The 24,131-nt window shown below is 40.0% G+C and overlaps 1 pseudogene; it reads left to right on the top strand.

Moving 5' to 3' along the window:
* Positions 1-23,618, top strand: part of LOC124009965 — a 68,606-nt pseudogene extending 44,988 nt beyond the window's left edge.
* Positions 23,619-24,131: the final 513 nt, after the last annotated feature.

Below are 24,131 nucleotides of genomic sequence, written 5' to 3'. Positions count from 1 at the left end.
TCATGAAGTGGAACGACATATATTGGATATTTCAAACTTTTTTAACAAATCAAAAACTGAAAATTGGGAGTGCAAAAGTATTCAGCCCCCTTAAGTTAATACTTTGTAGCACCACCTTTTGCTGCGATTACAGCTGTAAGTCGCTTGGGGTATGTCTCTATCAGTTTTGCACATCGAGAGACTGAAATGTTTTCCCATTCCTCCTTGCAAAACAGCTCGAGCTCAGTGAGGTTGGATGGAGAGCATTTGTGAACAGCAGTTTTCAGTTCTTTCCACAGATTCTCGATTGGATTCAGGTCTGGACTTTGACTTGGCCATTCTAACACCTGGATATGCTTATTTTTGAACCATTCCATTGTAGATTTTGCTTTATGTTTTGGATCATTTTCTTGTTGGAAGACAAATCTCCGTCCCAGTCTCAGGTCTTTTGCAGACTCCATCAGGTTTTCTTCCAGAATGGTCCTGTATTTGGCTCCCCTCCATCTTACCATCAATTTTAACCATCTTCCCTGTCCCTGCTGAAGAAAAGCAGGCCCAAACCATGATGCTGCCACCACCATGTTTGACAGTGGGGATGGTGTGTTCAGGGTGATGAGCTGTGTTGCTTTTACGCCAAACATAACGTTTTGCATTGTTGCCAAAAAGTTCAATTTTGGTTTCATCTGACCAGAGCACCTTCTTCCACATGTTTGGTGTGTCTCCCAGGTGGCTTGTGGCAAACTTTAAACAACATTTGTTATGGATATCTTTAAGAAATGGCTTTCTTCTTGCCACTCTTCCATAAAGGCCAGATTTGTGCAATATACGACTGATTGTTGTCCTACGGACAGAGTCTCCCACCTCAGCTGTAGATCTCTGCAGTTCATCCAGAGTGATCATGGGCCTCTTGGCTGCATCTCTGATCAGTCTTCTCCTTGTATGAGCTGAAAGTTTAGAGGGACGGCCAGGTCTTGGTAGATTTGCAGTGGTCTGATACTCCTTCCATTTCAATATTATCGCTTGCACAGTGCTCCTTGGGATGTTTAAAGCTTGGGAAATCTTTTTGTATCCAAATCCGGCTTTAAACTTCTTCACAACAATATCTTGGACCTGCCTGGTGTGTTCCTTGTTCTTCATGATGCTCTCTGCGCTTTTAACAGACCTCTGAGACTTGATTACACAAGTCTCAGTGCAGGTGCATTTATACGGAGACTTGATTACACACAGGTGGATTGTATTTATCATCATTAGTCATTTAGGTCAACATTGGATCATTCGGAGATCCTCACTGAACTTCTGGAGAGAGTTTGCTGCACTGAAAGTAAAGGGGCTGAATAATTTTGCACGCACAATTTTTCAGTTTTTGATTTGTTAAAAAAGTTTGAAATATCCAATAAATGTTGTTCCACTTCATAATTGTGTCCCACTTGTTGTTGATTCATCACAAAAAAATACAGTTTTATATCTTTATGTTTGAAGCCTGAAATGTGGCAAGAGGTCGCAAAGTTCACGGGGGTTGAATACTTTCGCAAGGCACTGTATATATGGATGAGCAATAACAGAGTGGCATAGGCAAGATGCAATTGATGGTATAAAATACAGTATATACTGTACATGAGATGAGTAATGCAAGATATGTAAACATTATTAATGTGGCATTATTAAAGTGACAAGTGATTGATTTATTAAAGTGGCCAATGATTTCAAGTCTGTATGTAGGCAGCAGCCTCTCTGTGTTAGTGATGGTTTCTTTACAGTCTGATTGCCTGGAGAAAGAAGCCTGAAGAAAGAAGCTGTTTTACAGTATCTCGATCTTTGTTTTGTTGTACTGACTTCGCCTTCTGGATGGTAGCAGTGCCTCGGTTGGTTGTTGTACTTGATGATCTTTTTGGCCTTCCTGTGACATCGGGTGCTGAATGTGTCCTGGAGGGCTGGTAGTTTGCCCCCGGTAATGTGTTGTGCAGACCACACCACTGGTCGGTGATACAGCCCGACAGGATGCTATCAATTGTGCAACTGTAAAAGTTTGTCAGGGTTTAAGGTGACAAGCCAAATTTCCTTAGCCTTTTTAGGTTGAAGAGGCAATGTTGCAATGTGGACCATTTCAGTTTGTCCGTGATGTGTACGCAGAGGAACTTAAAACTTTCCACCTTCTCCACTACTGTCCCATAGATGTGGATAGGGGAGTGCTCCCTCTGCTGTTTCCTGAAGTTCACGATCATCTCCTTAGTTTTGTTGATGTTGAATGAGAGGTTGCTTTCCTGACACCACACTCTGAGTGCCCTCATCTCCTCCCTGTAGGCTGTCTTGTCATTGTTGGTAATCAAGCCTACTACTGTTGTGTCGTCTGCAAACTTGATGATTGAGTTGGAGGCGTGCATGACCACGCAGTCATGGGTGAACAGGGAGTACAGGAGGGGGCTGAGCACACACCCTTGTGGGCCCCAGTGTGGAGGATAAACGAAGTGTAGATGTTATTTCCTACCTTCACCACCTTGGGGCGGCCCATCAGGAAGTCCGGAACCCAATTTCACAGTGCAGGGCTGAGACCCAGGGCCTCAAGCTTAAGGATGAGCTTCGAGGGTGCTATGGTGCTGAATGCTGAGCTGTAGTCAATGAACAGCATTCTTACATAGGTATTCCTCTTGTCCAGATGGGATAGGGCAGTGTGCAGTATGATGGCTATTGCATCATCTGTGGACCTATTGGTGCGGTAAGCAAATTGAAGTGGGTCTAGGGTGACAGGCAAGGTGCATGTGTTATGATCATTGACTAGCCTCTCAAAGAACCTCTCCTCCGGAGGTGTTGTTTTGGGTCAGCCTCTGGAATCAGTTCAAATGCCCTGGGTGGTTCGGACAAAGGATCCGCTTTGGGAAAGTCATATTCCTGGTTGTAATTCTGGTAAGTTGACATCGCTCTGATATCCAATAGTTCTTCCCTGTTGTATGTAATAAGACTTAAGATTTTCCTGCCCATGCGGCAAAACAGAGCCATACTCTACACATTAACTAAACTCACCTCCCTGAGCATGCATGCAAAGTTCCATGACTCTGAGTCACACAGATCAAAGATATACATATGTGTCCGTTATTGCGTCAACGTGTGGTCAATCTGAAAGTGCATGCATATGTTGAGTCCAGTTCTGTTACAATACAAATATTTATGTGCCAGACCACACCCAAGAGATGCTAGCCTGGAAAACATTGCTCTGTTGCTTGAGATCCTAGACTGAAAAATATTGTATTGAGAGACCTTGTTCCATAGATGCCACATATCAACTTTCTTGCAGATCCGTCATTCGGTGCCAGAGGAGTAGTGTTTTAAGTAGTGATGGGGTACAAATCGATACAGTTAATTATCTCAATATTATTTTGGACAATATTTGTTGTTGTTATTGCTATTTAGCGTTAACAAGCGCTAGTCGGAAGTCCCTGCGCCAAAACTCCCACATTTTTCATCCTATAAGCTTGTTATTCGCCGACATTTTAAATAGTTGGTTTATAAATAGTTTGTTTATTCCACTTATTTACCTGACGGATCAAAATGAATTTCCTCAAGCTCTCTCTTGTCTCTCTGCATCAAATATATAGAGAGGAATATGTTTGGAACATCAAATCGCAATATCGAATTGCAATACATATAGAATCGTGGGAATCGTGTTATTTGCAATACATATCGTGTTGGCACTTAAGTATCGTGATAATGTCATATTGTGAGATCCAGAGGTGGTACCACAGGATGAACAATGGTGTGGCAAAATGTGTCTTTTCTTGGGCCTGGAGCTTTTCCTGATCTCAGGACTTGGTCAGGTAAAAATCTGGGTCCTATTTGTAGGCTATGACAAAAGATTAGTATTATAGATAGCTTCCCTTTTCCTCTGTGCAGTGACTATAAGGCCTTTCGTTTTTCTTGTCTGGTCATGTGATTTGGAAACACTCCAAAAGAGCCAGAGACAACAACTTCGATGGACAACATACTCTGTAGTATAGTGTACTGGGGTTAAGCGTTATGCAAAGAATGGTTACAATATATTTAAATATTAATTTCACTCCATACACACACACACACACAATGTTAAGCAGTGGACTTTGAAAAATAAAAAAGACAGGTAGGTTTCAATGTAAAAAAGTATCAGATTTGTTCATCTGGTTACAGTGATCTTCTGCAATTATTAATTCTGTAAGGTTTATGTAAGGCAGGGTTGGTTATATTTAACACTATACACAGTAGACTTTGTAACAAACAAATGTTTTATGTGTATGTATATAAAAAAAACACTAACCTTCAGTTGCTGTCCTGGTCTTCATCTAGCCCACCAGAGGTTAGTTTCCGTAGCAAAACGTTTTTCTATGACGTGAACTAATGAATATGTCTGGTGAACGCATTCGGTGCTGCTGCTTTGAAAGTACTGCGGCAAATGCTGTCTCGCCACTCGTTTTCCCCTGGTGTTTTTCCAAAAATTCTAAATTGTGGAAAATCCATCATGGTGAACCTTATGTGTCCTTGAGGCAAATTTGTTCCTTGTGAGGAGAGGGACCTATGTACTGAATTTCATGACTCTAGGTCAGACAGGGTGAGGGGTGTGACCTTTTAAAGTTTGCATTTTAAACTGATTGTTATAGTGCCACCATGTGGCCAATTGACATGGCATTGCATGAATGTGTGCACACTTTACCCTTTACTATCCTTCAAGGTTAAACATCCTAAGCCTTACCATCTCACAGGAATTTGCTAGGGAATGTGCCATTATGGAAAAAGAAGAAGAATAACCAATGGCAACAAATACAATAGGGTTTCACCCAGCTTTGCTAATTGAACCCCTAAAAAAACAGTTTATTGTACTGAAGGCCTTTGCAAGAAGGGTTAATGAGTATATCCCAAATGGTACTCTATTCCCTATGCAGTGCACTACTTTTGATCATAGTCCTATGGGAATGGGGTGCCATTTGGGACGCAGTTCATGACCTTGGGCAAAAGGAATTAAATCATTGAAAGGCTCCGCCCAATGTTTCATAACGGCTCTCATTAGTAAAGCAATTTCTACACAGATTTCTATGACTGGCAAAGCAAAGTCAGTCTCTCACGCTAGCACCCAGGCTAATCTAATATTAGTTGTATAGTTATATAGTCAAATGAGTTACACTTGACTGTATGTAAATCTGCAACATACAAGCATTATGCAAATCTTAACAAATTTACCTTCTTGGATCTATTTTTTTATCTGACAAAAAGGACCTGTCAACACCTCCTTTAACTACTGTGAAAGATGATGTGCAGAGCTGTAAATTCAGCCTGTAAAAGTCAAATATTCTCTTAGTGTTAGATTCACTATCCCTTCATGATACAGTGCAAATCGCTTAATTACCACAATGGTTCCATTATGTTAATTAAAAACATGCCTTCAAGTAACAGAGAGTTATTTGATACATGGTACCACCTACAAATAGTCTTGGCACTGCTTCCCCATCAAGACCTGCCAATTGAAATTTCACTGATGGCTTGCCCATTTCTGCTTTTATTACCTAAATAAAGCATGCACTGGAAGCAGTTAGATGTGTCACATGCACATTTTGAATGTGACAGATTTGTAATAACAACAAAAATACTTCTCCAGAAATTGATTTCTTTGGTTCAATAGCTGGCAACATTTCCTAACATCGTTGTATTTATTCAGGGGATTATTTCAGGGGATTACATTTGTCGGATGAACAAAACATCACTATATATCACCAAGGACATCCATGCATCTTCAATATTTAGCATTTTGTACATGTCTTACTGTTTGACTGATTTGTATTGCTTTTTTATCCCTACATTTTGACTGAATTAGATTAGAATGTGATATGCATATCACACACACTGATTGGATGATAACACTGTCATAACGAAGATCAAGCATTATGTTGACACATGCAGGTAGCTACTTCATCCATAGCTCAATAGTGCTTGACCAGCAGCCAAACAAATGTAATGCATATAGCCACAGAATTTGGCTATAATCTGCCATGTAAAAATTATTAATTTGCAAGATACTTAGCCTATGTACTGGTAGAAGTTGCATGTTGCACATGCCAGTAATATGATTGGAGCTATAATTCTACCATGAACGTATGCTGATACAGTGCCACACGGATAAACACTTTGTAATCGTTAGTATACAGACTAAGAAATTGGGTCAAGCTTCACACAAGCACTACACACAAGGCACTGGATTGAATACATCTTCAGGTCAAAGATGAGGTTTGCCAAAGGTTGAAGTTCTGAGTGTGGAAATATGCACCCATTGTATTTATATGCACCCATTGTATTTATAATTTATAATTTTCTCGATACATTGAGGAATCGTGAGTTGAATAAAGCAGGGCTTTGGGAATAGTTCCCTTTGGGATGCTACGATCCCTGTGATTTTGTATTCTGTGCAGACTTCACATGTTCATGCCGGAGGCATGTGAGTTCGCTTACATGATCGGAGACCAGCAGCACACAGTCTACCTTAAATCATGCAGCAGTGGCAGCAAACCATTTTTACAAAGGGTGCTATATTTCAAACGAGTCCAGAATTATTTGTAAGTTGAAGATCATTTAGGCTACTGAAATTCTATACAAGCTTTTAAATGCTATTGAGAGAACAGCAAAAACCAGCAAAAATGACCCTTGCCATTTTAATACTTTGGCTGCTGTAGGTTCATTCACCTCAGTCAATCTACAAACACATAGCCTATTAGCTATACAATTGTAATGTTATACCCCTGAAAGGGAGGAAATATGAGAAATGATTCATGCTGACAAATAGCATCAGCGACAAAACAAACATTTTTGAAATTGTAACTGTATTATTTCTAATTTTATAGCATTTTAATGTAGGCTTATAAGGAAGATAAGCCATGTGTCTTATTTTATTTAAGTTCCTAAATTGTTTGATAAGATTAGTACAGCTTTTCTCAGGTGACCCCACTCTGTACTAACCTCTCTCTCTGCTTGCTTCCTCTCTCTCTGTCTCCTCTGCTTCCTTCTGCAAGCATTGCAGCCTGCCTCAGCCTTACCACTGAGCGCCACATCACTGTCTGTCTAGCCTAGTCTCTGTGAAGTTATGAGAATTTAGTAGAATATTTTTTTGATCCTTCTAAGGTAGGCTGCGTTTAACATTGGCTTCTTACTTCATCCTTCTAGCTGGCTAAATAATACTAGCCAGACACCTTCAACATTACTGCAATATACAGTTGAAGTCAGAAGTTTACATACACCTTAGCCAAATACATTTAAACTCAGTTTTTCACAACTCCTGACATTTAATGCAAGTAACAATGCCCAGTCTTAGGTCAGTTAAGATCAACACTTTATTTTCAGAATGTGAAATGTCAGAATAATGGTAGAGAGAATAATATGTTTCAGCTTTTATTTCTTTCATCAACTTCCCAGTGGGTCAAAAGTTTACATTCACTCAATTAGTATTTGGTACCATTGCCTTTCAATTGTTTAACTTGGGTCAAATGTTTTGGGTAGCGTTCCACAAGCTTCCCACAATAAGTTGGGTGAATTGTGGTCCATTCCTCCTAACAGAGATGGTGTAACTGAGTCAGGTTTGTAGGCCTCCTTGCTCACACACACTTTTTCAGTTAGGCCTCAAATGTTCAGTTCAGGGCTTTATGATGGCCACACCAATACCTTGACTTTGTTGTCATTAAGCCATTTTGCCACAACTTTGGAAGTATGCCTGTGGTCATTGTCCATTTGGAAGACCCATTTGCGACCAAGCTTTAACTTCCTTGACTGATGTCTTGAGATGTTGCGTCAATATATCTACATCATTTTCCCACCTCATGATGCCATCTATTTTGTAAAGTGCACCAGTCCCTCCTGCAGCAAAGCACCCCCACAACATGATGCTGCCACCCCTGTACTTCACGGTTGGGATGGTGTTCTTCGACTTGCAAGCCTTCCCCTTTTCTCCAAACATAACAATGGTCATTATGGCCAAACAGTTCTATTTTTGTTTCATCAGACCAGAGGACATTTCTCCAAGAAGTCTGATCTTTGTCCCCATGTGCAATTGCAAACCGTAGTCTGGCTTTTTTATGGCAGTTTTGGAGCAGTGGCTTCTTCCTTGCTGAGCAGCCTTTCAGGTTCTGTCGATATAGGAATCATTTTACTGTGGCTATAGATACTTTTGTACCTGTTTCCTCTAGCATCTTCACAGGGTCCTTTGCTGTTGTTTGTTCTGGGATTGATTTGCACTTTTCACACGAAAATACATTCATCTCTAGGAGACAGAACGCGTCTCCTTCCTGAGTGGTACGATGGCTGCATGGTCCTATGGTGTTTATACTTGCGTACTATTGTTTGTACAGATGAATGTGGCACCATTAGGCGTTTGGAAATTGCTCCCAATGATGAACCAGGCTTGTGGAGGTCTACAATGTTTTTTTCTAAGGTCTTGGCAAATGTATTTTGATTTCCCCATGATGTCAAGCAAAGGGACAATGAGTTTGAAGGTAGGTCTTGAAATACATCCACAGGTACACCTCCAATTGACTCAAATTATGTCAATTAGCCTATCAGAAGCTTCTAAAGCCATGACATCATTTTCTGGAATATTCCAAGCTGTTTAAAGGCACAGTCAACTTAGTGTATGTAAACTTCTGACCCACTGTAATTGTGATACAGTGAGTTATAAATTAAATAATCTATCTGTAAACAATTGTTGGAAAAATTACTTGTGTCATGCACAAAGTAGATGTCCTAAAAGACTTGCCAAAACTATAGTTTGTTAACAAGACATTTGTGGAGTGGTTGGAAAAACAAGTTTTAATGACTCCATGCTAAGTGTATGTAAACTCTCCTTCCAGACTCATATCAAACATCTCCAATCGAAAATCAAATCAAGAGTCGGCTTTCTATTCCGCAACAAAGCCTCCTTTACTCACACCGCCAAACTTACCCTAGTAAAACTGACTATCCTACCGATCCTCGACTTTGGCGATGTCATCTACAAAATTGCTTCCAACACTCTACTCAGCAAACTGGATGCAGTTTATCACAGTGTCATCCGTTTTGTCACTAAAGCACCTTATACCACCCACCACGGCAACTTGTATGCTCTAGTCGGCTGACCCTCGCTACATATTCGTCGCCAGACCCACTGGCTCCAGGTCATCTACAAGTCCATGCTAGGTAAAGCTCCGCCTTATCTCAGTTCACTGGTCACGATGGCAACACCCATCCGTAGCACGCGTTCCAGCAGGTGTATCTCACTGATCATCCCTAAAGCCAACACCTCATTTGGTCGCCTTTTGTTCCAGTACTCTGCTGCCTGTGACTGGAACGAATTGCAAAAATTGCTGAAGTTGGAGACTTTTATCTCCCTCACCAACTTCAAACATCTGCTATCTGAGCAGCTAACCGATCGCTGCAGCTGTACATAGTCTATTGGTAAATAGCCCACCCATTTTCACCTACCTCATCCCCATACTGTTTTTATTTATTTACTCTTCTGCTCTTTTGCACACCAATATCTCTACCTGTAATTGACCATCTGATCATTTATCACTCCAGTGTTAATCTGCAAAATTGTAATTATTCGCCTACCTCCTCATTCCTTTTGCACACAATGTATATAGACTCCCCTTTTTTTCTACTGTGTTATTGACTTGTTAATTGTTTACTCCATGTGTAACTCTGTGTTGTCTGTTCACACTGCTATGCTTTATCTTGGCCAGGTCGCAGTTGCAAATGAGAACTTGTTCTCAACTAGCCTACCTCGTTAAATAAAGGTGAAATAAAAAATAAAATAAAAAATGTAAACTTCCGACTTCAACTGTAAGTCTCTGCTGGCAGCTAGCCCCCTGGCGGACTGATTGATCTACTGTATTTATAAGCGACTATTTACCAGTTGTGCACTTATTCTCCGAGAGCCAGTTTTTGTTTATTTTGGGGATTTCTGGAGACATGGCAGGAGTCTCAGGACGGGTTTAAAATTGCAGGACGGTTTTAAAACAGCAGCAGGCACGTGCTCTCTAAGCCTATTTCAAACACCAGTTGAACGTTGCTACTCTCTTGAACAACTTTATGTCATGCGCCATACTTTCTTGTTCAATTGAATACATAAACATTGTGAGTTAAACTTTCCCCGTCTCTATTTTTGGCATGAAAGTAATCCATCGTCAAACTTGACCGGTAAGCTCAGCAGAGTAGAACGGATGTGTGAGGAGGTGTTGTATGCTGAAATTTACAGGGTTTTTTGGGGGGAGAAAAACATAATCAACGCTGTTCAATATCTGACTGCTTGCCACAAAGACATTGAGCTATAAATAGAATAGCAGACCAAGGCCTCTCCTCTCTCTTCTGCTGAAAGATAGGAGAGACCATGGCAGTTCATCTTCTACTATTGTTCACTCTGTGTGCCTGTTCATATAGGTGCATCAAATCCACATGGGGTAATCTAGCGTGGTTTTGGGATCCTTCAGCACAGACTCCATTTCTCACCAGGATCGCCTGCAGAGATCCTTTGTAACAAATGGCACCGTTTTCCCTATATAGTGCACTACTTTTCACCAGAGCCTTATGGACCATGGTCAACAGTAGTGCACTATAGGAAAAAGGATGTGATTTGGACCGCATGCATAAATTGTTCAGGGGAAAGGACCACATGCCCACTGTACAAAGGCAGCTGGAGGTGCATTACATGTCTCTGAGGGGTGGCTTGTGTAATGTATACTCTTCCTTCCCACTTTCTCATTTCCTAGAATCTTTGCTCTCCCATGGGACCTTTTCTGATAATGTAGTTATGGGGAGACTCTTAATCCTTCCTTTCTGCCTTAAGAGATAGAATCACTGCCTAGGTGAAGGTATAGCTTACATACAACTACCTCTCTGGGAAAATAAGTTTATAATATTTTCTGCCAAACAGGAAATAATGCTCCAGTATGTTGTAATATGAGCGGGTTTTACTTACGTTTGTAACTTATACTTTTTTTTTTACTATATTGGTGGTTTGTTGTAGCAAATTGAGCTAGTTGTAAACTTAAATGTTTTTGCAAAATTTGTGAGTACAGATCAGCTCAGTAGCGAATAACAATGAACTTCCTTCTGTCTGTTTGCAACCATATGCATTCAACATGGACAGTTTGTGATGCCAGGGGTAGTCTCCACTGGCTCAATTAGATTCTGACTCACACTGTCGTGTCCAGCTCATCAAATGTCATAGTACTAAAGTGAGGATGTCATTAACAGTATTGAGCAGTTCATTTTCAGGTCTTTATAAAGGCAATTTTATAAACACTAGCTATTGTGTCTGAGTAATATGTGGGCTGGTCCACCACAATATTACAATGGCAAATTGTTACTTATTAGTCAAAATATGTAATTTAAAAAACATCTATGTAATTTATATTTTTATTGCAATTAAATAGCAAGACAGCTGTCTGTTCATGTCTATTAGAAGATAACGTTGAATGTGAATGTAAGTGTAGTAGAGTTGTGTAAGTTCAGTGGGATAGCTACCCATCAGGACAATAGAAAACGCCCTTCATACACTGAAGTTGAAGAGGTATTAAGAGTCCTTCATTACTCTTAGTTTAATTGAAACAAAATGTGGTATTCATATATTCACAATACCCTATTAACAACACTAAGCTTTTCATTATTTTTCTATGTTTTAAAGGTTAAGCAAAAAGAAAAAGTCAACTCAGTACATATAGCACTTTGGAAACCTTTCCCAATGGCTCAAATGTTCACAGTGCCAGCCGCGGTACAGCAAGTCTCTCCCAGGTTGGTTCCTCCCTCTTGAGCTACTAAGCCCTAAGCGCATTGCTAAATGTAATGTGCGACATAAGCCTTGCAAACATTTCTATCTTTACTTTGCCGAAGGCCCCAAAAAATTATAGTGTGAGGAGAGACGAAACTTCCTTAAATTCCCTACCGTGAGAGCAACGATTTATAGCTTGCCACAAGCTCTTCATTGTCAGTGAATTTTTACCTATAATTGCTACTACATCGCCATAGGACACTGTCTCGGAGCAAGGTACTCTCATATTCCTGCACTGCTGAAATACAAGTAAATGTACTGTGATCGATTTATAAAGACAAAAATTTGCATTTGTGAACCACGTATGGTTCATATGTGAGGACTGAGGAGCAAGGTCACTGCTTCCTCTTATTCCTGCATGAGGAAAAAATAAAGATTTACTATTAGAAAATGAATCGTGAACGGCATGTCAGTCAGAGGCAGTCTCCAGATTAGAGCAGTGACTTGGATTTTCTAACTGCGTCCCAAATTACACCCTATTCCCTGTATAGTACACTACTTCTAACCAGAGCTCTATGTGCACTGATCAAAAGTGTTGCACTAAATAGGGAATAGGGTGCCATTTGGGATGCAACCCTAGTCTCCACTGTTAATTTTCATAGGCCTTTCAACCTGCCCAGTAAGTCTTATCACAATCTAGTTTAAAAGTGTGAGTTCAATGTAGTTCAAACTCAGTGGTACAGCATAAGTTAAGAAGTAATACTATTTTTGAAACATAAATCAAAACCCAGATACAACTTAATACAAATCACAAGATAAGATGTGGGTCATGGGGGGGTCAGCCGCCTTCTACGGCAGCAATTTAAAAGCACCAGAAAATCAACTTGTAAAGTAATACAAGGTGAACGTTCTGTGGAAAGAAACAAAGCAAGTGCACACCTAAAAGATATTTGATGGAGAAGAGGGAAATAACATGCTGTGAGTTTCCTCTGGTCTCCCATGGAGGGTAAGCAGTGGAATCAATGAACAATGATTAAAATAGTGTAACGATTCTCGTTGGTGGAAGGAGAGGAGGACCAAAATGCAGCGTCGTAAGTGTTCGTCATATTTTAATTGAAGAACTGAACACTACACAAAATAACAACAAAGAGAAAACGAAACAGTTCTGCCAGGTGAACAGACACTAAACAGAAATTAAACACCCACAACCAAAATGGGGAAAACAGGCTACCTAAGTATGATTCTCAATCAGAGACAACAAACGACACCTGCCTCTGATTGAGAACCATACTAGGCCAAACACATAGAAATATAACAACATAGAAGAAAGAACAGACTACCCATCCCAACTCACACCCTGACCAACCTAACACAAAGACAAAAAAGGAACTAAGGTCAGAACGTGACAAATAGGGAGATGCTATGTAGGCTAGCTTTGTCATTCACAACTCTAAGACTGTTGAAATGATTGACAATATTGCATGTCCGCCTTACAAATAATCCTTCTGCCATAAAGGAAATTTAAGGGTAATGTTTGGTATATAAAATAGATCAGTTTAAACGATGCACTAACTGTAAGTGGGAGCATAGTTAAATCCAATCTGTCTTCATCTAACTAGGCCATCTGAGTTCCTTTATACAAACAACCTTGATAATGCCCAAGGTTAATACAATTTATTATCCAGAACCATCAAATACAAAAATTGTTTTTGTAATGTATGAGAATTCTAATGAATACATACCATAACATAACATACTAAATGGAGGGTCACAGATTTACATACAGAATAGTACAAGCTACTCTGAGACCAGATTGACTGTACACTGTCTCATTCCAACTGCGGCCTGTTGGTGTAACATACTGGAGCGTACTGCTTTCATGCTGTAGGAGCAATGAAACAGTATATTCGTGATACGCTCCCTTGGTCAGGTTAGAGAAACTGGTGCCCAGCTACAAGAACTGGGCTACTGTAGATCCAAAATATGACTCAGCTCAACAAAATCTCCTCAGAAATGTACCCAAAGCATCGGCTTTGGTAGATGGACAGCAGGCGATATCTATGGCACTTAAAGTACATATTTTGTGGGCAGTATCTCTCTCACAATGTATTGCTCAATGTATTGCTCAAGTATAAAAATCATTATTTTCAGGCAAGTATTCTGGGAAATACCGTGAGTTCCAAAAGTATTGGGACACATGTTTTACTGTTTTAGTTATGTGCTCCAGCACTTTGGATTTGAAATAATACAATGACTAGGAGTTTAAAGCGCAGACTGTCAGCTTTAATTTGAGGATATTTTCATCCATATCAGGTGAACCGTTTTGAAATTACATCACTTTTTGTACACATTCCCTCCAATTTAGGGGACCAAAAGTATTGGGACAAATTCACATAAATGTGTATTTAAGTATTTGGTCCCATATTCATAGCACGCAACTACAACATCAAGCTGGTTAATCTACACATTTGTTGAATGTATATGCTGTTTGTTTTTGATGTCTTTCAGATTATTTTGTGCCCAGTGGAAACAAATGGGAAATAATGTATTGTGTCATTTTGGAGTCAATTTGATTGTAAATAAGAATGGAATATGTTTCTAAAGACTTCTACATTAATGTGGATGCTACCATGGTTCTGGATAATCCTGAATTAAGCGTGAATAATAATGAGTGAGAAAGTTAGACACACAAATATCATATCCCCAGGACATGCAAATCTCTCACCATTACAATAACAGGGGAGGTTAGCATTTTGGGGGGTATGATATTTGTGCCTTTGGAGCTCACTGCAGCTGCTTGGCAAACCCTGAATGATTGAACCCCTCATGTTCACTCAATCTATTATTCAGGTCTGATCTCACCGCATGACTGGGGAAAATATTACATCTTCAAACAGCCATGCTAAATAACTGGTGAGCTTTCTAAAGCTTCTAGTATTACCCTCTCTGTTGTCAAAGTTGACCTGGCAAGAGTAATTTAATACCTTTTCATGCCTATTCATAATACACAAAAGAAGTTTGATATTTTACTTGGCAACAACAAAAAGACAGTTTCCGAACATGGACAAATGTATAGGTTTCTAAACTCACGTGTACAGTATATCAATATCAAAGGAAACAGTTATCAAGCATCTGTAGATCTTTCCTTAGAAATCATAAGGCCATCTTGAGGATGTGACATTCCATCTTGCTACACACGTTAGCTTTTAAGCTGGAATTCTTAATGGTGAAACTGCCACATCTTTTTGCCATATCACAACAAATATGTTTCTGTAAACAACAAACACAGCAGCGTATGTACTGCACTTATTTTTTTACCTTGATGCGTGACACTCCCCACCTTAAATACTGAATTATCTGAGCTTTTTAGATCAAGAGCTGGAGTCGGTGTCAGGTTTTTATGTTTCAGCACTGTGAGAAAGACCCAGCGTTCGGAGTTTACTGTGAGGAGGCAACAAAGCAGAACTGATTTTTCTTTTCTACCATGAGGCTTTTATTAGCGAAAGTGAGGATATAGTCAGCAAAATGTACAACTATTTACAAACATATTAAACTGTATCAAATAGAGCTCTTCAAACCAAACCCAGGCTACAATAACACCCAAAAACTCAGCAGCATGCCAACCTGTTCCCTGTCCCGCAAATGAAGGAATGACAGGGTTTAAATACCAATACCTATGATGCAACCAATGAGAACAAGCCAATTAACATTATGATCAATTAACATTCAACAGCATAAAATAACATCTAAACATCTTCAGATGATACACACACGGATAACCTTGAGCACACATATCAATTGCAGTGCAACCATTCTTTTAGCATAAATGCAATCTAGGATAAGAACATGTACGTCCACCCGGGATAAGACATTTCCGCTATACCCATACACTGAATAAACCATGCGCACTTGAACGCACCCCATCGCCTGTCAATTCTCTGGAAATGAACAGATAACCCTCTACGAACAACAAGGTAACCATTTACCAAAAGGACATCGCTAGCCCCACATTACATACAAACAATTCATAAATGCAGGTGTTCATCATGAACCATTAACCGTTTGCAATTTTGGATTATTGATAAAAGCATGTCTTGAGATTCTGTGACTAATATCATAGGACGATCGTCACAAACACCAACCTTGGAAAGAGGAATCGTTGTCGTAGTGGAGATTGATCTTCTTTAAGAGTTTGTGAAACCTTAGAGCACGGCAGGTGTTTGTCCATTCTAAAATCACCCACCAGAGTTCAATAAGCAGAAATCTGATAGCATTGCTTTCCCAACTGTGTGTGCAAAGGCCAAATATATTTATTGTTCAGGCTTTACCAGCACTGACAGAAAGTGAGGTGCATTTCTCATATGAACAATGTTCATACATATGTTCAAGACAAAATATTGATTTCTTGAAAAGGCTCTTGAAAATATAGTTAAACCACAGTATTCCTTGAGCCTAGGTGAAATACTTGTTTATCTGATGGAAAAGCTGCAAGCCTCACATTAAGAAAGTGAATGGCTGTTTAGACAGCATTATGTTACGTTGTGAGTTATCCAACAGAGAGAGAATTATAAGCCATTTACAAGGCAATAGAGCTCAACTATCAATGCATACCAGAACCTGTCATTGGGTAAGATTATACAGTATGTGTTGCTTTCTCCGACTGTCAAATCAAACACAGTGCTTCTGCTCATCATTATTTGGCTGTGGCCTGGGAGTAATACATATTTGATCTATCAGGGCAGGCAGGGGTCAATAATCCAGAATAGTGGGGTAAGATACAAAAATGTCAAGCAGTCACAGGGTCAGGGCAGGCAGAACGGTCAAAACAGGAAGGACTAGAAAACAGGAGCAAGAAACAGGCAGGAGCAGGGAAACAAACACTTGTAGGTTTTACGAACACAACTAAATGGCAACAGACAAACAGAGAACACAGGTATAAATACACTGGGGATACTGGGGAAGATGGGCGACACCTGGAAGGGGGTGGAGACAAGCACAAGACAGGTGAAACAGATCAGTGTGTGACAGTATAGTGTCTTAGCTTACACATTTTACAGTTTATCTCAAGTGGTACGATCTCATTCTGAAGGGATTTCTTAATTAATGTTTAGAAAATTGGAGTCCTTAAGGGATTAGAGTAATCTCTAAACAAAAGCATCTATTAAGATATTAACGTAACGTTAATTAGTCCAGTTGCATATCACATTATATGCCACTAGAAATCCATCAAAGTATCCATCAACTAGTTTATATGCACATGATGATGTCTTTCCAATCCGATACAGATTGCATTTTCCATGCTCAGTCTGAGCGCAACAAGATCCCCCTAAATATGTAATATTTCAGAATCTGATATTTCAGAATCTGATTCGGGGGGAAAGGGAAAAGGTTTTTCTTAGTCCTATCTCTGGAATATAAAGTGTTGAAAAATGCCCTAGAAGAATTGGAACCTTGTTCATAAAGAGCTAACATCAATTACAGTAGTTCCTACAGATAGTTTACCATTCCCGACAAGTTTTGCCTTGTGACAAGTGCCGACTTTATGTCATTGTACCATATAGTGAGTGCATTCTAACTATAATGTCAAATATGGTGGAAGCACTATATAGTAGTTGCCGTCAAAGTGCCACAAGCAACCATTTGATGTCTTTGCGATGATGGCTTGACAGCCATGTCTCACTGTGTTTTCCACTTGATGTATTCCAGTAGGAGTAGAATACACATGGAAAGAAAAAAGAAGACATGTGTTTGAAGGAAGGATGGTATACTTAGATCTCTTTAGCAATATGTTTATAACTTCTTCGATCAAAGAAATGGAAGAGTTGTGTGGAATCCAAGGGGGATTCCTTAAAGATTCAACCCTGACAGGTGCAGTATTCAGAAACAACGTGATTTATTTTATTTACTAAGCTTAATCCATTGAGAAATGGGGAGATATCTCACTGTACTCCAGGCAGACAACATCTGCTCTGTAATTCTGACATGTATTGCAACATACAACTCAAAGACACAAGCTTTATGGCAGAGCAATGTCCTCTTTTAAAATAATGGCTTCACCCTCCCTAATATAAAATGATAGTTGCAGCACTGCCATGCAAAACCATGAAAACCAAATACTTGTTTTTGAGCTAAATGAACAAGCTGAGGCAGCCATCAGTTTCCTGTCCGTTCTCTTTATGGTCATATGAATCACTAATACGCCCAACAGAATGAAAATGGGCTGTGTCCATTATGGAATATAACCTCATCCCTTTATCTGACACATTTCGAAAGGCCGATATTGCCCATCAATTTGAACATAAAGTCATAAATGCCAGAAAAAGGGGAATAGACTGACAAATTCCTTTTGTGTGCTGTGAATCCTAATGATCATTCAAACGGCCTGGGTTATACAGTGCATGTGGAGGGAAGCAGAGGAATTGATCACTCCAGTTATTGGTCAGGCAGAGACTCCATGGCTGCATCCCAAATGGCACCCTATTCCCGTCCTCATGCTCCCTGTTAAAAAGTAGTATACTACTGTATAAATGGAATAGGGTGCCATTTGGGATGCATCCAATGTTTCACTTCTGTATGTGGGTGAGCCTGACAAGCAGCAAGCTATAGGGTAGCAAAGTGAAAGATGCGGTTTTTATTACCACTGGATAGCCTTGGCTTGTCCGGTGGTTGGTTAGAATGCGTAAGTACATGCTAAGAAGATGTGTTATTTGATGTGGGCATAATGTAGTGTCTAACCACATATGAAATCAGCAAGTACAGTGCCTCCTTGTGTCAGATGAAAGTAGGCAACCATAAGGGCATAACATCTCTGATTGCCTTGTAGCTGATATGTAAGTAAGGCAGTTATATACTGACCACTGCTTATTCTGTTTTCCAAAAAAAGGGATGTAGTGTTTGTCAGAGCACCAAGGTGCACCATAACTGCATGTGATAATATGCCGGCAACCGAGTCATCTGGTAAGGTTTTTTCACTAGCAGTTCCTCTGGTGTAATGCCCATGTCAATAAATAATTATGCAGGATATCTATCGAGATAGAAAGCAATTAAATAATGGACTACAACCATTAACAAACAAAGCATTTAACACTGAACACACTAAGGGATCCATCAATCCAAATACCTATTGCTACATCACATGTATTTCAAATTGATAGTATGAATAGATGTGACACCGTGAGCCTGATGTGTAAAACAATTGAGCCGTTGAATGTGCTAAACTAACACCGTAATGCCAAAGCTAATGTTATCGAACTAATTTGGTGTTGGCTCTGGGAGCCCGAGGTAGTTCACTCAGGATCATTGAACACTGTAATGTCCTGAGCCCGCCAGTGCACTGCAATTTACTCACTTGCATTATGCCAAAAGTAGCACATGTGATAATAGAAGCTCCAGCCCCCATAACAATTGCAGGTCTCACCCAGTTGGGCTTTGTAAAAAAAGTGTCTTCATTGCAGTGATTTGATAGGATACCTCATGTCAACTGCATGGGTGGACAACTTTCCTACAGCATAAGTAGGAAGTCTCTGCATAGTTTAAATTAGCACAGTGTCCCAAGAATATAAATACCAGGAGCTGTCCATGGTAGATTTAGGGATATGGACCATAATTGCACAATAAAAGGTACCATCCATAATTAAAATACCTTGTATTTAAAAAAAAAAATATGTAGTGTATTGATGGATATATGAAATGATTGACTTTGTGTTAAATAAAACACTAATCTTATTTTCTTGTGATTGTTTCTCAATTTCTTAGACGAATTCAAGGCCTTCATGAAAAAACTACCAACAGACCGTTTTTTAAACACATCCTTGGTATTCAAGTTTTGGGCAGCAGATGCAGCTCTCCAGAGGCGCTACATCCAATTGGAGAGCAGCACCAATTTGATTCTTGGGAAAGCCCAGAAGATTGTAAGGAAACTCTTCACTCTGAGCAAGCGATGTCCCAAACTGCCAAGGATCAGCCTCCCAAGAGAAAGGTATAATAATGGGAACATTACATGCTCTCAAATCATTCCACAAATAGATTATAATATCCGCCACATCAGAGATGAAAACGTCTTTATACTGGCTTTTGAACATCTTCCACCTACTTTAAATTACGTTAATTATTACATAGAACCACTTACAACCACTTCATGGCATTTTATCACCACTTTGTGTCCTCTTTTATATCAAGTAATTTGACCAAGCAAAGTTATTTTATTTTGGTCAGGTCTTAATACTTTTCCCTATAGTTAAAATAGTACACCCTTAATCACATATACCTGGCGGAGTTGTCTGTCATTTAGAGGCAATTTGGTATCTGATGCTGTGCGAAAACCAGGCCAAGCATCTGAAATGAAATAGAGACAGAGCTGTTTAGTGTCTCCACCCTGATTGAAGGGGTCTGGGTGATGTGAGGTCTGCGGTGGCATGTCTGTAATCAAGTGCTCTTAGAGACAACAGGTTGGTGTGAACCACTTGCTCACTGAACACCCACATTTCTGTGACAAGCACTACCTCTGGCTGTCATTCACTCATTAAACTCTGTTCAAACAAATCAAAACAATCTAGATGATTTCTACATCATCATCATCATCATCATGTGCTATATAATCCCTCATTTTGGAATGCGGAAAGGAATAAATTGCATATTTCAGCTTTACGTAGTGCAATTCCCAATACAGAACCGGTTGAGGAAAACTCGTCTTTGCAGAAGCAACTCCAGCATAGAGCTTTGTAGAAAGTTACAGCAAAGTACTCAATTGTTAATTTATTTACAATATTTGAGTTTTTTTCCCTCAAATGTGGTTGCACCAAAAATATATCATCCTACCAATGCTTGTACATAATTCATGAACACAGACTTAAGCTCAAATTCACTTTATAGTGAACATTAAGTATAGCACGTGAAATCTAATAAAATCAAAGAACACATTAGCTATGACATATTAGTACTTAAAAGAACAATCCTTCATAAGTATGTTGTGCCAGTTCTGGAACATGCTATGCATAACTCTGGAAGACACCTATCCTCCAGAGTAAACTGAACAGGTGGATGAAGGATCTTCTGCGTAGGGTTCTTGGTATTCTTCTGAATCCCTAAGACGGACGCCCACATCAATCATTATTTGGCACTCACTAAATGGGATGATGTTAAGTGAAAGTTAAAACATCGTCTTCACTTGTGTCTTTTGTGTTCCTCTGTCCTTTCTAAAGGCTACAATAGTGTTAGTCAAAAGAAAGTAATTGGATTAATGAATGAATACATTTATTGATGAAGAGCACTTATAAAGATTTTTAAGTAAAGATGATTCCAAAGTCAAATTATGTTATTGAAAATAATTATGTTAATCTTAATAACAAATGTGACTACTGATGTTTGCGGAGAACACATTACGCAAATGTCTCTCTTCTTGTTTCACAAATTAGCTCATTTTAAATACCTAATATTGTGCTCTTTTCTCTTTAGGACACCAGGATTTTGGCTGAACAGGGCCCAGTCACTCCTGTACTGCAATGAGCATGGAGTCCTGGGCACGTTTTCAGAGGAGGTGCAGAGCTGCACCTGCACTGCAGAGCACAGTAGTGCCTGCCAGGGGACAGTGCCCTGTGAGGTCGGAGAAGGGTCATCCTGCCTCTCATGTGCCCCAGACAACATTACACGCTGTGGCTCCTGCCACCTTGGCAACATCCTGCACCTGGGCTCGTGTCGGCCCAACATAGCAAACTCTCTGGACCACTACCTGAACATTGACTTTGACATGCCGGATGCAGAGTTCAAGTACCTGCTCCAGCGGCTGGACAGTCGCATGGAAGTCCATGCCATCTACATCAGCAATGACGTGCGTCTGGGCAGCTGGTTCAACCCAGCCTGGAGGAAACGCATGCTCCTCACTCTAAAGAGCAACAAAAACAAATCCAACCTCATTCATATGCTAATGGGTATCTCATTCCAGATCTGCTCTACTAAAAACAGTACCCTGGAGCCTGTGCCTGCCATCTATGTCAACCCATTTGGGGGTAGCCACTCAGAGAGTTGGTTCATGCCTGTCAACCAGCAGGACTTCCCAGACTGGGAAAGAACTAAGGTGGATGCCTCTCTGCAGTGCTACAACTGGACGCTGATGCTGGGCACCAAGTGGAAGTCCTTCTTCGAGACGGTGCACATTTACCTGCGCAGCCGCATCCTGACCGACGACCCCACTGTCAACGAGACCCTTTTCTACGAACCCCTGGACCTAGATGACCACACGTCCAACCTGGGCTACATGAAGATCAACAATCTCAAGGTGTTTGGCTACAGCATGCACTTTGACCCCGAGGGCATCAAAGACCTGATTCTGCAGCTGGACTACCCTTACACGCAAGGCACCCAGGACGCAGCCTTTCATATGCTGCTAGAGATGAGAGACCGCATCAACCGGCTCTCCCCGCCTGGATTGCAGGCATTGGACCTCTTTTCATGTCTGCTCCGCCACAGGCTCAAGCTCTCCACTAGTGAGGTGGTGCGCATCCGAGACTCCCTCCAGATTTTCAACTCCAAGCTGCCCAATTCCTCGGAGGCAGAGCTGGGCCAGTTGTGCAGCTAGCTCAGTCTAAATTAGAGTCCAGAGAGTGCTGTGCTGTGCTGCTGGTTACTCTTCAGTCAGTTGCCAATTTATCCATCTGGTTTGGAAAACATGCACATATATTTCTCTGAGATGTCTAGAGCATTCCTATACACTGGTTGACAGAGCTCGGAGTGTGTTGGCTCTGTTGGATGTGAAGTGATGTCATGACAACAGATTTTGCTTTGCACAGATAGAGTTTTTAATATAAAGAGCGAGGAACTGAGTTTGGAAAATAATTGCTCTGGATTGTTCATCTGTTGGCAGTAAATTGAGGAAACAGAAGAGGATTTCCCTTTCTAACACGTTTTTCTTTGGTTACAGAATGATTTCATTTCAAAGAGTCTGATGGGCTGAATGAGTTGATTATGCTTACAAAATGACATTGGTTTCCCTACCCTGTAAGCAGTCTATGGACAAGGTTTGACAGCAATCCATGTGTTGGTTTAGTTTCCCTTGCACTCTTTCCACATGCTAATGTTTTGGAATTTGTGGCAGAAATCCCATTCAAGTCATGGGACCGATATTAGCATTTTTCACGTCCAAATCATGTCCACATTTCTTAAAAGTATCTAAAGTTGAATGTATAAAGCCCAACAAAGTCACTTATGAGTTTAACATGATGCACAGAAAATTATAATATCGTTCATGACTTTGTGCCACAAGTGCTAAAACATTAGCATGTGGAAACTGTGCCAGGGAAATTTAACCAAAACATGGATTGTCCATAGACTGCTTACAGGGTAAGGAAACCAATGTGTCATTTTGTAATTTGGGTGAACTATCCCTTCAATGGTTTATTATGATAATCATCCCCAAGAATGTTATCATTGCCTTTCCATTTTATCTGGCATTCAAAATCCTGTAAAATATGTATTTGTGCTTAAAATTTGGTTGGGAAGCCCAATAGTAAATATTTCTATTTATTTATTCAGCAACATTACTTTACCAAATGAAGCTGAACAAAGTGGCAAAATGAATGGTTAAAATGTCTTAAATGTTGAAATATCCTTTTGAGAGGATTTCAAAAGGTCTGTGGATACAGCTGTGTACATATGGCTCCATCTAAATCTAGATGTGGAAAGTACACATTGCTTTTTAGATAACCAAGTGCAAAGACCAAAAAAATATTTGTAACAAAATAAAATCATGCCTTATGATGGAGAATCAATGTTCAGATAAAAAGCACATTCAGCCGAGTGTTTCACATATACAGTTGAAGTCAGAAGTTTACATACACTTAGGTTGGAGTAATTAAAACTCATTTTTCAACCACTCCACAAATGTCTTGTTAACAAACTATAATTTTGGCAAGTTGGTTAGGACATCTACTTTGTGCATGACACAAGTAAATAATTCACTGTATCACAATTCCAGTGGGTCAGAAGTTTACATGCACTAAGTTGGCTGTGCCTTTAAACAGCTTGGAAATTCCAGAAAATGATGTCATGGCTTTAGAGGCTTCTGATAGGCTAATTAACATAATTTGAGTCAATTGGAGGTGTACCTGTGGATGTATTTCAAGGCCTACCTTCAAACTCGGTGCCTCTTTGCTTGACATCATCGGAATATCAAAATAACTCAGCCAAGACGTCAGAAAAACAATTGTAGACCTCCACAAGTCTGGTTCATCCTTGTGAGCAATTTCCAAATGCCTGAAGGTACCACGTTCATCTGTACAAACAATAGTACTCAAGTATAAACACCATGGGACCACGCAGTCATCATACCTCTCAGGAAGGAGACTCATTCTGTCTCCTAGAAATGAACATACTTTGGTGTGAACAGTGCGAAACAATCCCAGAACAACAGCAATTG

The sequence above is a fragment of the Oncorhynchus gorbuscha genome, linkage group LG22 (genome assembly GCF_021184085.1).
Source record: "Oncorhynchus gorbuscha isolate QuinsamMale2020 ecotype Even-year linkage group LG22, OgorEven_v1.0, whole genome shotgun sequence".
In the NCBI taxonomy this organism is placed as follows: domain Eukaryota; kingdom Metazoa; phylum Chordata; class Actinopteri; order Salmoniformes; family Salmonidae; genus Oncorhynchus; species Oncorhynchus gorbuscha.
This window is presented reverse-complemented; position numbering and strand designations above follow the sequence as displayed.